The sequence below is a fragment of the Nomascus leucogenys genome, chromosome 7b (genome assembly GCF_006542625.1).
Source record: "Nomascus leucogenys isolate Asia chromosome 7b, Asia_NLE_v1, whole genome shotgun sequence".
NCBI classification, from domain to species: Eukaryota; Metazoa; Chordata; class Mammalia; order Primates; family Hylobatidae; genus Nomascus; species Nomascus leucogenys.
Window position 1 is genome coordinate 88,033,402 of NC_044387.1, and position 14,323 is coordinate 88,047,724.

Sequence of the window (14,323 nt, forward strand, 5' to 3'; positions counted from 1 at the left end):
TTATGTGCGAGCCTGAAAAAAATATATAATCTGCTATTGTTGGATAAAGTAGTTGTCAGTTATATCCAGCTGAATGATGAACTCAATAATGTTCTCACTGATTTTCTGTTTGCTGGCTCTGTGCATTTCTGATAGAGGAGTGTTAAAGTCTCCAACTATAATAGTGAATTTTTCTATTTATTGTGAGGTTCTGTTTTGCCTCATGTATTTTGGCACTCTCTTTTCAAGCATGCATACATATGAATTATCTCTCTACATCCCTTTGCCTTTTAATGTATAGGTAGCTTTATATTTAAAGTGAGTTGCTTCTATTCAACATATAGTTGAGTCTTGCTGTTTTGATCCATTCAGACAATCTCTAAGTGGTATATTCAGGTCATTAATGTTTAAAGTGATTATTGATATAATTTGATTATATCTACTGTATTTGTTAGTTTTCTATTTGGTGTCACTGCTCTTTGTTTACATTTTTTGCACAGTGTCTCTGCCTTTTGTGATTTCGAGAATTTTATATGATTATATTTTTTCTCCTTTCTAAGCATAACAATTACACTTCCTTTTTCATAGTATCTCTAGAGTTTACGGTATATATTTGCAAATAATCCAATTCTACTTTCAAATAATGCTTTATGGTTCCATGGGTAGTAAAAGAACTTTATATTAGAAAAAAAATTCTAATTACTTCCCCCTCATCCGTTGTATCATTATTGTCATATATTTCACTAAGTTATTTATATATATATATTACATATTATATATATTAAACATTTATGTATATACATGTGTATGTATGTATTTAAGCCTACATAATTCAATACATTATTACTGTTTTAACAATTATTTATTAGATCAAATAAGACTAAGGAAATTATGTTTTTATTTTTTCTTCACATTTTCCTTCTCTGTTGCTCCTTTCTTTATGTAGACCCAAGTTTTTGACCTATATCATTTTCCTTCTCTCTGAAAAAGCTTTTTTCTGCTTAATTTGTTATAATTTTTTATTAATAATATTCTCAATTGACAAACGATAAACAGAAATATGTAAGGGTTACAATGTGACGTTTTGATATACATAAACAGTGTGGAATGATTAAATCAGCTAATTAACATATCCATCATCTCTCTTACCCATCATTTTATTTGTGGTGAATTATTTGAAATTTACTCTTAGCTATTTTGAAATACATAATACATTATTATAAACCATAGTCAACCTTACTGTTCAATAGTTCTCAAAAACCAATTTCTTCTGTCTAACTAAAACTTTTTACCCCTGGAAAATATCTCTTCATTTCCTCCTCCTACTCCAGTCTCTGGGAACCACCATTCTACTCTCTACTTCTATGAGTTTAACTTGTTTATTTGCCTTTCTCTGCATGGCTTATTTCACTTAACACAATGCCTTCCAGCTCTATCAAAGAACTTCTTTCAACATTTTTTCTAAAGCAAGTCTACTGCCAACAAACTCTCTTTTTTAAAAAAAAGTTTGTCCAACAAAGTCTTTATTTTTCCTTTACTTTTGAAGGATAATTTTGCTGGGTACAGAATTTTAGCTTGGTGGTTTCTCTGTCTTAAAGATTCAATTATTTAACTCCACTCTCTTCTTGCTGGCATGGTTTCTGTTGGGTCAAATATAATCTTACCTTAACTCTGCTGTACAAAGTTGTTTCTCAGTCTTCTTTCCATATTTTTTATTTGTCATTAACTTTCTGAAGTTTTAATATGATATACACAGGTATAGTTTTTTTCATTTTGTTCTTGTCATTTATCCTGCTTTATATTCTCTGAGCTCCTGGACTTGTGGTTTGGAGTTTGGCATTAATTTGAGAAAATTCTCAGTCATTATTGTTTCAAATATTTCTCCCATTTTGCACAGGTTATAGCTTTTATAGTTGTACCACAGTTCATAGATAATCTGGTTTTATTTATTCAGTATTTTTTTTACTGTGCCTTTTAGTTTTTAAGGTTTCTCTCGTCATATCCTGAAGTCAGATATTCTTTCTTAAGCATGTCTACTCTACTAATGAGCCCATCAAAGTCAATGTTTATTTTTATACTGTTTTTGATATCTAGCATTTCTTTTTTATTCTTTCTTAGAATTTCCATCTCTTTGTTTATATTTTTTTTGTATGTTGTCATTTTATCCAATAAATGCCTCAGCATACTATTCATAGTTGATTTAAATTCCTGGTCATTAAATTGAACATGCCTGCCTTATCTGAGTATTCTAATGCTTGTTCAGTCTCCTCACACTATGTTTTTTTCTCTTTGTAATTTTTGCATGACAAGTGGACATAACGTACTGATAAAATAAGCTTTTTTTTTACGTTATGACAAGTGGACGTAACGTACTGGTAAAATACAGAAAATAGGCCTGTATGGTTTGTTTTCATACTGCTGATAAAGACATATGCAAGAATGGGAATAAGAAGAGGTTTAATTGGACTTACAGTTCCACATGGCTGGAAGGCCTCAGATTCAAGGCGGGAAGCAAAAGGCACTTCTTACCTGTCTATGGCAAGAGAAAATGAGAGAGAAGCAAAAGCGGAAACCCCTTCTTAACCCACCAGCTCTCCTGAGACTTATTCACTATCACGAGAATAGCATGAGAAAGACCAGGCCCTATATGATTCAATTACCTCTCCCTGGATCCCTCTCGCAACACATGGCAATTCTGGGAGACACAATTCAAGTTGAGATTTGGGTGGGGACACAGTTAAATCATACCAAGACCTTTAGAAATGAAGTGGTGAGGAGTCCCTCTATTTCTATCGATTGGAATAGTTTCAGAAGGAATGGTACCAGTTCCTCCTTGTACCTCTGGTAGAATTCGGCTGTGAATCCATCAGGTCCTGGACTCTTTTTGGTTGGTAAGCTATTGATTATTGCCACAATTTCAGAGCCTGTTATTGGTCTATTCAGAGATTCAACTTCTTCCTGGTTTAGTCTTGGGAGGGTGTATTTGTCGAGGAATTTATCCATTTCTTCTAGATTTTCTAGTTTATTTGTGTAGAGGTGTTTGTAGTAGTCTCTGATGGTAGACTATTTCTGTGGGATTCGTGGTGATATCCCCTTTTTCATTTTTTATTGCATCTATTTGATTCTTCTCTCTTTTCCACTTTATTAGTCTTGCTAGCAGTCTATCAATTTTGTTGATCTTTTCAAAAAACCAGCTCCTGGATTCATTAATTTTTTGAAGGGTTTTTTGTGTCTCTATTTCCTTCAGTTCTGCTCTGATTTTAGTTATTTCTTGCCTTCTGCTAGCTTTTGAATGTGTTTGCTGTTGCTTTTCTAGTTCTTTTAATTGTGATGTTAGGGTGTCAGTTTTGGATCTTTCCTGCTTTCTGTTGTGGGCATTTAGTGCTAGAAATTTCCCTCTACACATTGCTTGGAATGTGTCCCAGAGATTCTGGTATGTTGTGTCTTTGTTCTCACTGGTTTCAAAGAACATCTTTATTTCTGCCTTCATTTCATTATGTACCCAGTAGTCATTCAGGAGCAGGTTGTTCAGTTTCCATGTAGTTGAGTGGTTTTGAGTGAGTTTCTGAATCCTGAGTTCTAGTCTGATCGCACTGTGGTCTGAGAGACAGTTTGTTATAATTTCTGTTCTTTTACATTTGCTGAGGAGAGCTTTACTTCCAACTACGTGTTCAATTTTGGAATAGGTGTGGTGTGGTCCTGAAAAAAATGTATGTTCTGTTGATTTGGGGTGGAGAGTTCTGCAGATGTCTATTAGGTCTGCTTGGTGCAGAGCTGAGTTCAATTCCTGGGTATCCTTGTTAACTTCCTCTCTCGTTGATCTGTCTAATGTTGACAGTGGGGTGTTAAAATCTCCCATTATTATTGTGTGGGAGTCTAAGTCTCTTTGTAGGTCACTCAGGACTTGCTTTATGAATCTGGGTGCTCCTGTATTGGGTGCATACATATTTAGGATAGTTAGCTCTTCTTGTTGAATTGATCCCTTTACCATTATGTAATGGCCTTCTTTGTCTCTTTTGATTTTTAAAGTTCATATGGAACCAAAAAAGAGCCCGCATCGCCAAGTCAATCCTAAGCCAAAAGAACAAAGCTGGAGGCATCACGCTACCTGACTTCAAACTACACTACAAGGCTACAGTAACCAAAACAGCATGGTACTGGTACCACAACAGAGACATAGATCAATGGAACAGAACAGAGCCCTCAGAAATAATGCCGCATATCTACAACTATCTGATTTTTGACAAACCTGACAAAAACAAGCAATGGGGAAAGGATTCCCTATTTAATAAATGGTGCTGGGAAAACTGGCTAGCCATATGTAGAAAGCTGAAACTGGATCCCTTCCTTATACCTTACACAAAAATTAATTCAAGATGGATTAAAGACTTACATGTTAGACCTAAAACCATAAAAACCCTAGAAGAAAACCTAGGCAATACCATTCAGGACATAGGCATGGGCAAGGACTTCATGTCTAAAACACCAAAAGCAATGGCAACAAAAGCCAAAATTGACAAATGGGATCTAATTAAACTAACGAGCTTCTGCACAGCAAAAGAAACTACCATCAGAGTGAACAGGCAACCTACAGAATGGGAGAAAATTTTCACAACCTACTCATCTGACAAAGGGCTAATATCCAGAATCTACAATGAACTCAAACAAATTTACAAGAAAAAAACAAATAACCCCATCAAAAAGTGGGCGAAGGACATGAACAGACACTTCTCAAAAGAAGACATTTATGTAGCCAAAAAACACATGCAAAAATGCTCATCATCACTGGCCATCAGAGAAATGCAAATCAAAACCACAATGAGATACCATCTCACACCAGTTAGAAAGCTGATCATTAAAAAGTCGGGAAACAATAGGTGCTGGAGAGGATGTGGAGAAATAGGAACACTTTTACACTGTTGGTGGGACTGTAAACTAGTTCAACCATTGTGGAAGTCAGTGTGGCGATTCCTCAGGGATCTCGAACTAGAAATACCATTTGACCCAGCCATCCCATTATTGGATATATACCCAAAGGACTATAAATCATGCTGCTATAAAGACACATGCACATGTATGTTTATTGCGGCACTATTCACAATAGCAAAGACTTGGAACCAACCCAAATGTCCAACAACGATAGACTGTATTAAGAAAATGTGGCACATATACACTATGGAATACTATGCAGACATAAAAAATGATGAGTTCATGTCCTTTGTAGGGACATGGATGAAACTGGAAACCATCATTCTCAGTAAACTACCGCAAGGACAAAAAACCAAACAGAGCATGTTCTCACTTATATGTGGGAATTGAACAATGAGAACTCATGGACACAGGAAGGGGAACATCACACTCCCGGGACTGTTGTGGGGTGGGGGGAGGGGGGAGGGACAGCATTAGGAGATATACCTAATGCTAAATGACTAGTTAATGGGTGCAGCAAACCAACATGGCACATGGATACATATGTAACAAACCTGCACATTGTGCACATGTACCCTAAAACTTAAAGTATAATAATAAAAAAAAAAAAGAAATGAAGTGGTGAGGTGTGGGCAGAGGAAAGTATTCTACAGTCCTATGATTTGATCTCTGGGCATATGATATATTTTTGGCTTTTTTTTTTTTTTTTTTTGAGATGGAGTTTTACTCTTGTTGCCCAGGCTGGAGTGCAATGATGCAATCTTGGCTCACCATAACCTATGCCTCCCAGGTTCAAGCAATTCTCCTGGCTCAGCCTCCCAAGTAGCTGGGATTACAGTCATGCACCACCACGCCCGGCTAATTTTGTATTTTTAGTAGAGACAGGATTTCTCCACGTTGGTCAGGCTGGTCTCGAACTCCCTACCTGAGGTGGTCCACCTGCCTTGGCCTCCAAAAGTGCTGGGATTACAGGTGTGAGCCACCATGCTGAGCCTAATCTTTGGCTTTTAAAAGACATTAAAACAAAATATCCTTTTATGACTGGTGCTCTCTCTCTCTCTCTCTCTCTCTATATATATATATATATAATATAGGATGTATATTTTGGTATTACTGGTAACTTAATTTTTGAGAATGGTAAGAAAACCTTAAATTAAAAATTTTATTTCCCCAAAGCATCTATTATTATATACTTCAGTCTAATACTTTACTTATCACTCACTAATGCCTGATGCTTAAAAACAAATCTCTGAAATAAAAACAAAATATATGGCAAATGTGGATAAAATATTTTCACAAAAATATATTTTTCCTAATAAAAATAAGGAATAAATGAAACAGGAGCAAATTTTATTTAAGTTGCTTTTAGGAACACTTTGATTTCTTCAAAATCCTGAAAAAGCAATTAATTTTACAACTGGATTTTTAATACCAAGTTTCTATTGAGATGTGAATTAATTTTTGTGTGTGGCTTCTTACCAGGTTCAAAAATACCTCAAAATTATAAGGATCTATCATTCAGTATCATAAAGACAAAGAACAAAGGACAAATGTTCTATAAAGTTGAACACTTCTACAGGTATATTTCAATACACAGACTAGGAGACATAATACATTATTTTTTCTGTATTTTAATCTAATGTTTGGTAAAAAAATAAAGACTACAAATCTAGTACTATACTAATAATTAAGATTCAAAATGAGTGGAAAAAGATATGTATTTTTATAAAATAATTTTTTTATGCAAACAATGTACACTTAGTATAAACATTTGGAAAATTTTCCAGGTATAAGGAAGAAAATTACTATTACATATAAAAGTGATTCCACTATGATAGAGGAGAAGTTCTGTGCTCATGGGTAACTAGGAATTCTTTTCTCTTGCTGGGGTGTAGTCGGGCTGTGTGTTGTGGGAAGTGAGCTTATGATTCACCAAGCCTTCGAAAGCAGAATAGGAACAACTCACTAGAAGGTCATATAAAAGACCTTCAGAAGAGGAAAGTAACCTCAGGATATTATTTTGCCATCAGGCAGAAATCCTGGCTACGATTTGCCTACATGGAGTATTGATTACATAGCAAACCTTGGGGCAATATTGTTTGTCTAATTCATACACCTTCACTTAACCAACGAGAAAAGATCGAGAACTTAAGTATATTTTTCTGAGATTATAAACGTGCAAATAGCATATACAGCATGTAAATGAAGGTTGCTATGATTCCAAAGATGATCATTCAAAAAAGACACTATTCCCTTCACATGTCAGCGCAACCATTAAAAATTGTCTTGTACTTACATGTCTCTTTCCCTACCTCCTGAGATCTCTACTAAACTATTGAGAAAAAAACAAACACCTAGAAACAAAATCTTGGAGACGAAATATAATTTATTTAAATATCTTACTAATAGTTTTGGGTAACTGAATGGGAGGAGGGTTACCAACTGGTAGTTAAACTTTGCTGTATATTTTAAAAATAATAACAAGTCAGAGCAATATGAAGATGGAGAAGTGAGGAGTTTAGATAAGGAAAAGCAACATAGAAGGTTGAGGTTCGAATGGTTAAAATGACCGAAGAGCTTTCTAAGAGTAGACGTGTTGAATCATCTATTTTACATAAGTGAATTCATATCTCTGTATTGCTTGAGCTCTGAAAACTGATCTGGGCCACTATAGCCCCTCTCCATCTGAAGTCATAGCTGATTTTGTTCAAAATATCTTATGTATTTACAACTAGACTTTCTGGGAGAAGAAGGGAAAAGTGTAGGAGTCTGAATTTCTGAATGAACTCTTTAACCACCCCCACCATCACCAAACTAGATTAGAATACAATATGAATAGGAAATAATTGTTAGTTGGGCTAAGCCACTGATATTTTAGAGTTGTGTGTCAGAGCAGTTAGCTTATCTAATACTGCTGTTTATTATTCGTCTAAAACACAAAAATGTTCTAAATAGAATTATTCATTTCTATATGCCAAATTTACTGTCTCTGAATGTTCCCATCTTATTAAATAGTACTATCAATCACCCAGGTTTCCCAGCCTTAAAGGTGAAATGATTTTTTACTCTTTTCTATTATTCATATGTTTAATACAGTCTGTGAATAAACCCTTCCTGAAATTATTTCAATTCTGATTATTTCTTACTACTTCCACTTTTAGTTTATTCTACCACTGACTCTTGCCTGGTTGTTCATAATAGCTTACTAACTCTTCTCCCTGTTTCACTTCCTGTGCGCCTATAGTCTATTCTCAACAGCAACCAGAACAATGAGTTTTAAATATATATTTGATTATCTCAGTTTGGCTCATGGCTGTAATCCCAGCACTTTGGGATTACTTGAGGCTGCATCACTTGAGGTCAGAAGTTCAAGACCGACCTGGCCAATATAGCGAAACCCCATCTCTACTAAAAATACAAAATCAGCCGGGTGTGGTGCCAGGTGCCTGTAGTCCCAGCTACTTGGGAGGCTGAGGCAGTGGAATCCCTTGAACTCAGGAGGCAGAGGTTGTAGTGAGCTGAGATCGTGCCACTGTAATCCAGCCTGTGCAACACAGCAAGACTCTGTCAAAAACAAAACAAAACAAAACAAAACAAAACAAAACAAAACAAACAAATGAAACCTTCCAAACACTCCCTAACATAGTTAGAATAGAGTTCTAAATCCTAGAAGTTTCTGCATGACCTGACCTTTTGCCACCTCTCTCCCTGTGACTCTTCTTGCTCACATAGGCTATATTTGTTACAGGGCCTTCCTTGCTTTCCTGGAACATTCTGTCTGAAATATTTTCTGTTACCCATATGGTTTCTCTCTTCATGACATTCGGATCACTTCTCAATGGGTGCCTTCTCAAAATAACCTTTTCTTACTCCCACTAAGAGGGGAATCATTTATCTCCCCCTTACTCTGCCTTGTTTGTTCTTCACTGCTTATATAATTATTTGCTATTATATTGTGTTTTTACATAATGCCATTAATATATGATAAGTTTCCTGTTCAATATCCCTAGTGCTCATAAGAATAGGCATTTATTTGTTGAGTGAGGGAATAGGGTGGCAAATTAAATCAATTGCCCCCATAGGTCAAAAAATCTTACTCTTCTATTAATCCTGAAACTTTGATGGAGGGCATCTGCACATGCAAAGCAGTGGAAGATTTGAGAAATCCTGACATTTATTAGAGAGCTTCTCTAACCACAGCTAATTCAAAATCTAACTGGGTAATTAGACAATATTTAAATTCTGTTAAGAATTAAAAATGTATTTAGGACAAGAAGAAAAATAATTTGTACATTGGGGCAGTAGATTATTAACTGTTTTAATTGTTCCATTAAGTATGCACTATGTAATTGCCATAATAGTTTAAGGGAGGAACAAAGTATTTCAATTTGAGGTGTTAAAGGAAAATTTTATAGTGAAAATGTAACTGAAAAAGAAAACCTGAGAATGAGAAATAGATATTTACACAAAACAAACTCCAGGCATTTTTTCCCCAACTACTTTACTGAAATTAACAAAACTCCAAGTTAAGCTGGGTCACAATTTCAAATCAAAATCAAATTAATGATTTCATGTATCCCTTTTGCCTTCTAGTCTTTGTATATATACAGTGTTTGCATATTTAAAGTATTGTCATACATAGAAGCTGAAATTTCTTTTCTGTTAACATATACCATACATATTTTCTTTCTTATTTGTTAACAGGTTTTATTCTCCGCACTGCAACCCTTTCTATAACAAAATAGGTTAGAAGCCTGGCATGCATCTTTCCACACCATTCTTCACATTAATTATGTACAAACATAAAAGGAATTATCTTCTTGTTGCTGTTCACTTTAAAAAGTAGGATCACACTCCAAATATCTTCATATCTTTATTTTATCATTTCAAATATATTATAAAAGTATTTTAGTTATTGATCTATGTATTTTATAGCGGCAAAATACTTTATTCTGCCAAATCACAATTTAGTCAACCATGTCTCGATTTTAAAAATTCAGATAATTTCCAATTTGGGTTTTAAAAATATTGCCATACCATTGCATATCTGGCATTATAAATTGGTGTTTTTATTTTATGCAATAATTGAGTCAAAATATATTTGTATGTAACTAGATAAGTGAGATTTTTCTTTTGTGTTGATGTTTGACTGAGCTCCCAATATTGAAAAATGGTCGTTGATAAGCACACTTATTTGCTTCAGAGAGGATGTAGGAATTTTCAGACATCCCCTCCAGGGCCTGTCAAAAGAAACAGAACTCCAGTGCTGTGATATTCACTCCATCATTCTAAAATTGTTAATATAAGAAGAAAGCTAAAAATTTTACAGTTTGAAGGAGTCTTGGCAGGGGTGAGGAGTATTGAGTTTACCTCTTCCATTCCATCCTTCATGGATCACTGTTTTCCACTAAGCCAAACAAGGAACTTCCTAGTTTAGTGGAGCCCTCAGGAAGGGGAAAATCATCCTCTTGGCAGCTGGCTTCTTCCTGTTTGGCAGAACCATATATGCCCACCCTGGTGTGGCCACCGAAATAAAATGTGGTGATGATGATTCCTGGGAGAACTTACAAAGAATTTCTGGGAGTTGTGGGGAATGTGCCACGATAGAGAATAGTGCCTTGTGCCTGGGCCTGTCCTCCGGTGGAGAATTTTGAAAGTAGGAGGCTAGTGGGAACAATCTGGATAAAGGGTGATAGGTAATAACGTAAGCCTACACCAGTACGGTTTCACATGCCTTAAATGTGTGAAATCTCCAAGGAATATATAGGCACTAAAGTGCCAAATAAGTCTGAGCTATTTCATAACTAACCTTCTGGGAGGAGAGATCCCAATAGTGGTAAGCAGCAGAGTGTAAATCTAGGAGCAAATCTATGGTCAAAGAGGGAATCACCTAACATTTGTTGTGTACAAATGCCACAGGTCACCAGGAGGACCCATGGATGCATTTTCCTAGAAGGCAAGCATTTGAATATCTGCCACGCAAAAGGTATCAAAGGCTGAATTGCAAAGCACCGGTGATATAAAACTGTCCTCACTTTTCTCTAACATTCCTTTTGTCCATCTTTCCTAGGTAAGAGAGCAGAAGGAGAGAGTGGAGAGAGAGAAAAGATAAATGGATAGACCATGCCTCCTTTCTTCACAGCAGTCCACATAACAGAGAGTCAGGACTGATCTGGGGAATGTTCCAAAACTGATGAAAGATGGAGGTTTTAAATTGGACTTGACTTTGTTATCTGAAAAAGAGTTGTAGTTTTCTTATAATTCAAGGTGACTAAAAGACTTTAACGTCTTTCTAAAATATCAGCAAGCAAGGAATGATGATCTAAGCAAATATGTATGAAGATAATGATGGAAGAAATAGACAGCTATTCATAGTTTTTGCCCCATCCAATAATGACTTTAATTATTTTTTATTCATATACTTAAATATGTATGTATATGTGTGTATAGGTACATGCATATATATGTATATACACATACATATGTGTATACAGGTATTCAGCTTCTTAACATCAAGAGCTTCATCATGTGTACACAAGAGCTTCATCAATGTACATGCAAACACACACTTATACACACATATTTTTAGTGTTATTGCCAGACTAATTTCCAAAATATCCTATTAATAACATGTAACAGTAACTTTTTTTACTGCATATTCACAGCACCAGACATTACCTCTTTATTTTCTTTTTCAAAAATGTTTGCTAGCAAGGTAGGTGAAATTAGGGCCTCTTTATTCATTTCACTATTTTTATTGTCTACTAGCAAAGTTGAGAATCATCTTATATGTTTTTTATTTTAAGTTGTTTTGAGTTTCTCATCTGAGGACTATTCCCGTTAGGTGATTTTTTTATATTGAATTGTTTTCTTCTTAATATAAATTTGTAGGAACTCTTTTTGGAGAATAACTCAATATGCTATATGATATAAAAATCCTAATCTATTTTTTGTCTTCATTAATGAAAATTTTGTCAGGCAAAATATTTATATTTTTTGTAGTATAATACTTCTACTTTGTTTTTTGTTTTTTGTTAAAAAGTATAACATAAAAGTTAATATATATTTGACTATATTATTATATAATATATTAATATATGAGATATAGAATTATATATTTAATATTTGCTAAATTTTCTATTTTTTCATATCCAAATTATACTCTGAAATTAATTTTGTTTTATATGAGATATTTTCGATTTTGTCAGCTCCTAGACTCGATTGCCCTTCTTCACTGTTTATTCCTCCATCATGAATCTATTGCCTTTCAGCTGAACTAATTATTCCAGTTTTCTGTGTGTTTGTTTATTATACAGTTCTTTCTTGTGTATTTTTATCATCCTTAACCTCCTATGTCTTCTTGTCACTCATGTGAATGAGATCTTATGCATGAATGGGGTTTTGAATTACAGTGTTGTTTTTCTACGGTAGATAGAAGGCATTTAACTGTCTCAATGTATGTTGCAAATAAAAGACATAATGCTTTTTTGCCTTTTGTAAATAATTTGTATATCTGCGTTGAAACTTTAAGCTTTCGTCTTTATCTTTTTTTTATTTCAAAGTGAATAATTTTTACCAGAATTACTTAATGCATTTCTTTTATCATTAAACTCCTCTTAGAATAATAAAACTTCTATTTTTTATATTATTGGCCCTCCCTTCTCTTTAGTCTCCCCCACCTATTCTTTCTCCTGTAATTGCATTGAAATTGTATGCAAGTTTGATCTTCTTAATATATTCTCCATTTTTAGAACTCTCTTTTCTAATTTCAATCACTTTGTAGTTTCATTTTATATTGTGATATATTTCTCTCACTGATCTTCCAGACAGATCTTATTTTTCTAAGATGATTAATAGTTTCTTGTTAGAAGTGAGGTAAGAGATCTTATCACATCTTTCTCTATGGTATGTTGAAAAATTGTTTTGCATTTTTCTTTTCTTTAGTGTCTTTACCCATGAAGATGTCTGTCTATTATGCATGATCTCTGTGATGCTTCCGAAGTCTTAGGAATCCAAAATTAAACTTCAGCTTCTTCTTCTATGTTCCTTACATGCTACTAGTTGATTCTTGAACAGTACCTCAAAAAAAAAACAAATTTTGTTCCACTTCCTTTGTAGCCCTTATCATTGGGCCATAGGAAGTATTCACACATCAGCCTCATTTATCGTACAGCCACACTTCTCTTTTTCTTCCTTAAACATGCCCTAGGTAAATGTGTTAGGCTCCTTTGAGACTCGAGACACCAACACCAAAGCTAGTGGGAGGCAGACCCCTGCTTTGTGTAGTAGGAAATCTCTGTGATCCCAAGCTTTCTTAGGCAATAGATTGATGATGGAGGGCCTGGAAACAATTGGGAACTAGTTCAGGTTGACTCCTGTTTTTCTTTGACATACCCCGTCATTTTACCTTTTGAACATTTCCTTACATTCTGGCACTCAGATTCTCACAGATTCTGAGAATATGGAAGTCTAAACTACTGCACTATAGCACTCGTATAGTTAGCTTGCTATAGTTTCTTTGAGGTCAGTATAATAAAGCAAACCTTCCTAGAACTACATGTTACTCTTTACTGAAAGTTTTCACAGATTTCTCAGGGTCAGATTCCCTCTGGGAACCTAGAGAGATTGCTGCTCTCTTGACTTCTACCAGTCAAAGAGGAGGTCAAAATCCTGTATTTTCTTTTCTCCTGTGGAAGTCCGATCTATGGTGTTTTAAGAGATTTTTAGGCAGAGTGTGGGAACAATAGCTTAGACCTCCACATTCTCAGAATCGGTAAGATTCTGAGTGCTAGAGTGAATGTTCAAAAGATAAAATGACAGGAGTATGTCAAAGGAAAACAGGAGTCAAGCCGAAACAGCTCCCAAAGGCTAAAAGTGGAACAATTTGAGCAAAAGCCTTAGATTGGGATTACAACCTACATCGTAAAATAAATTATCCTGAGTACCTACTGATATAAACAAGTGACTGCATTAACAGATAAATGGAGAGAAGAGGCATCTCTCCTGCAGAAGATTTCCAAGTAATTTATTTAAATACTCCCCATTCAAAAAGGTGGTGCCTATCTCTCTACCCCTTAAATTAGGGTTGTACTTGGTAACTTGCTTCTGAAGACTAAAGTATGAAAAAGGAGAAACAAATAATTTTAAAAGGGGTTAGGAAATTGATGTGGAGGTCAGAGTGGAGGCAGGTGTAAGAGGTTCCAGCCTGGCTGCCAAAGTGTTTGAATTCATCTGCAAGCTCTGCCTGCCCTTAGCTATTGCAGGAAGCGTGGTGAACTCTGCCGTATATAATGTGGATGCTGAACACAGAGTTGTCATCTTCGACCTATTCCATAGAGTACAGGACACTGTGGTAGGAGAAGGGACTCACTTTCTCTCCTCATGGATACAGAAAGAAACCAGGTATCTTTGACTG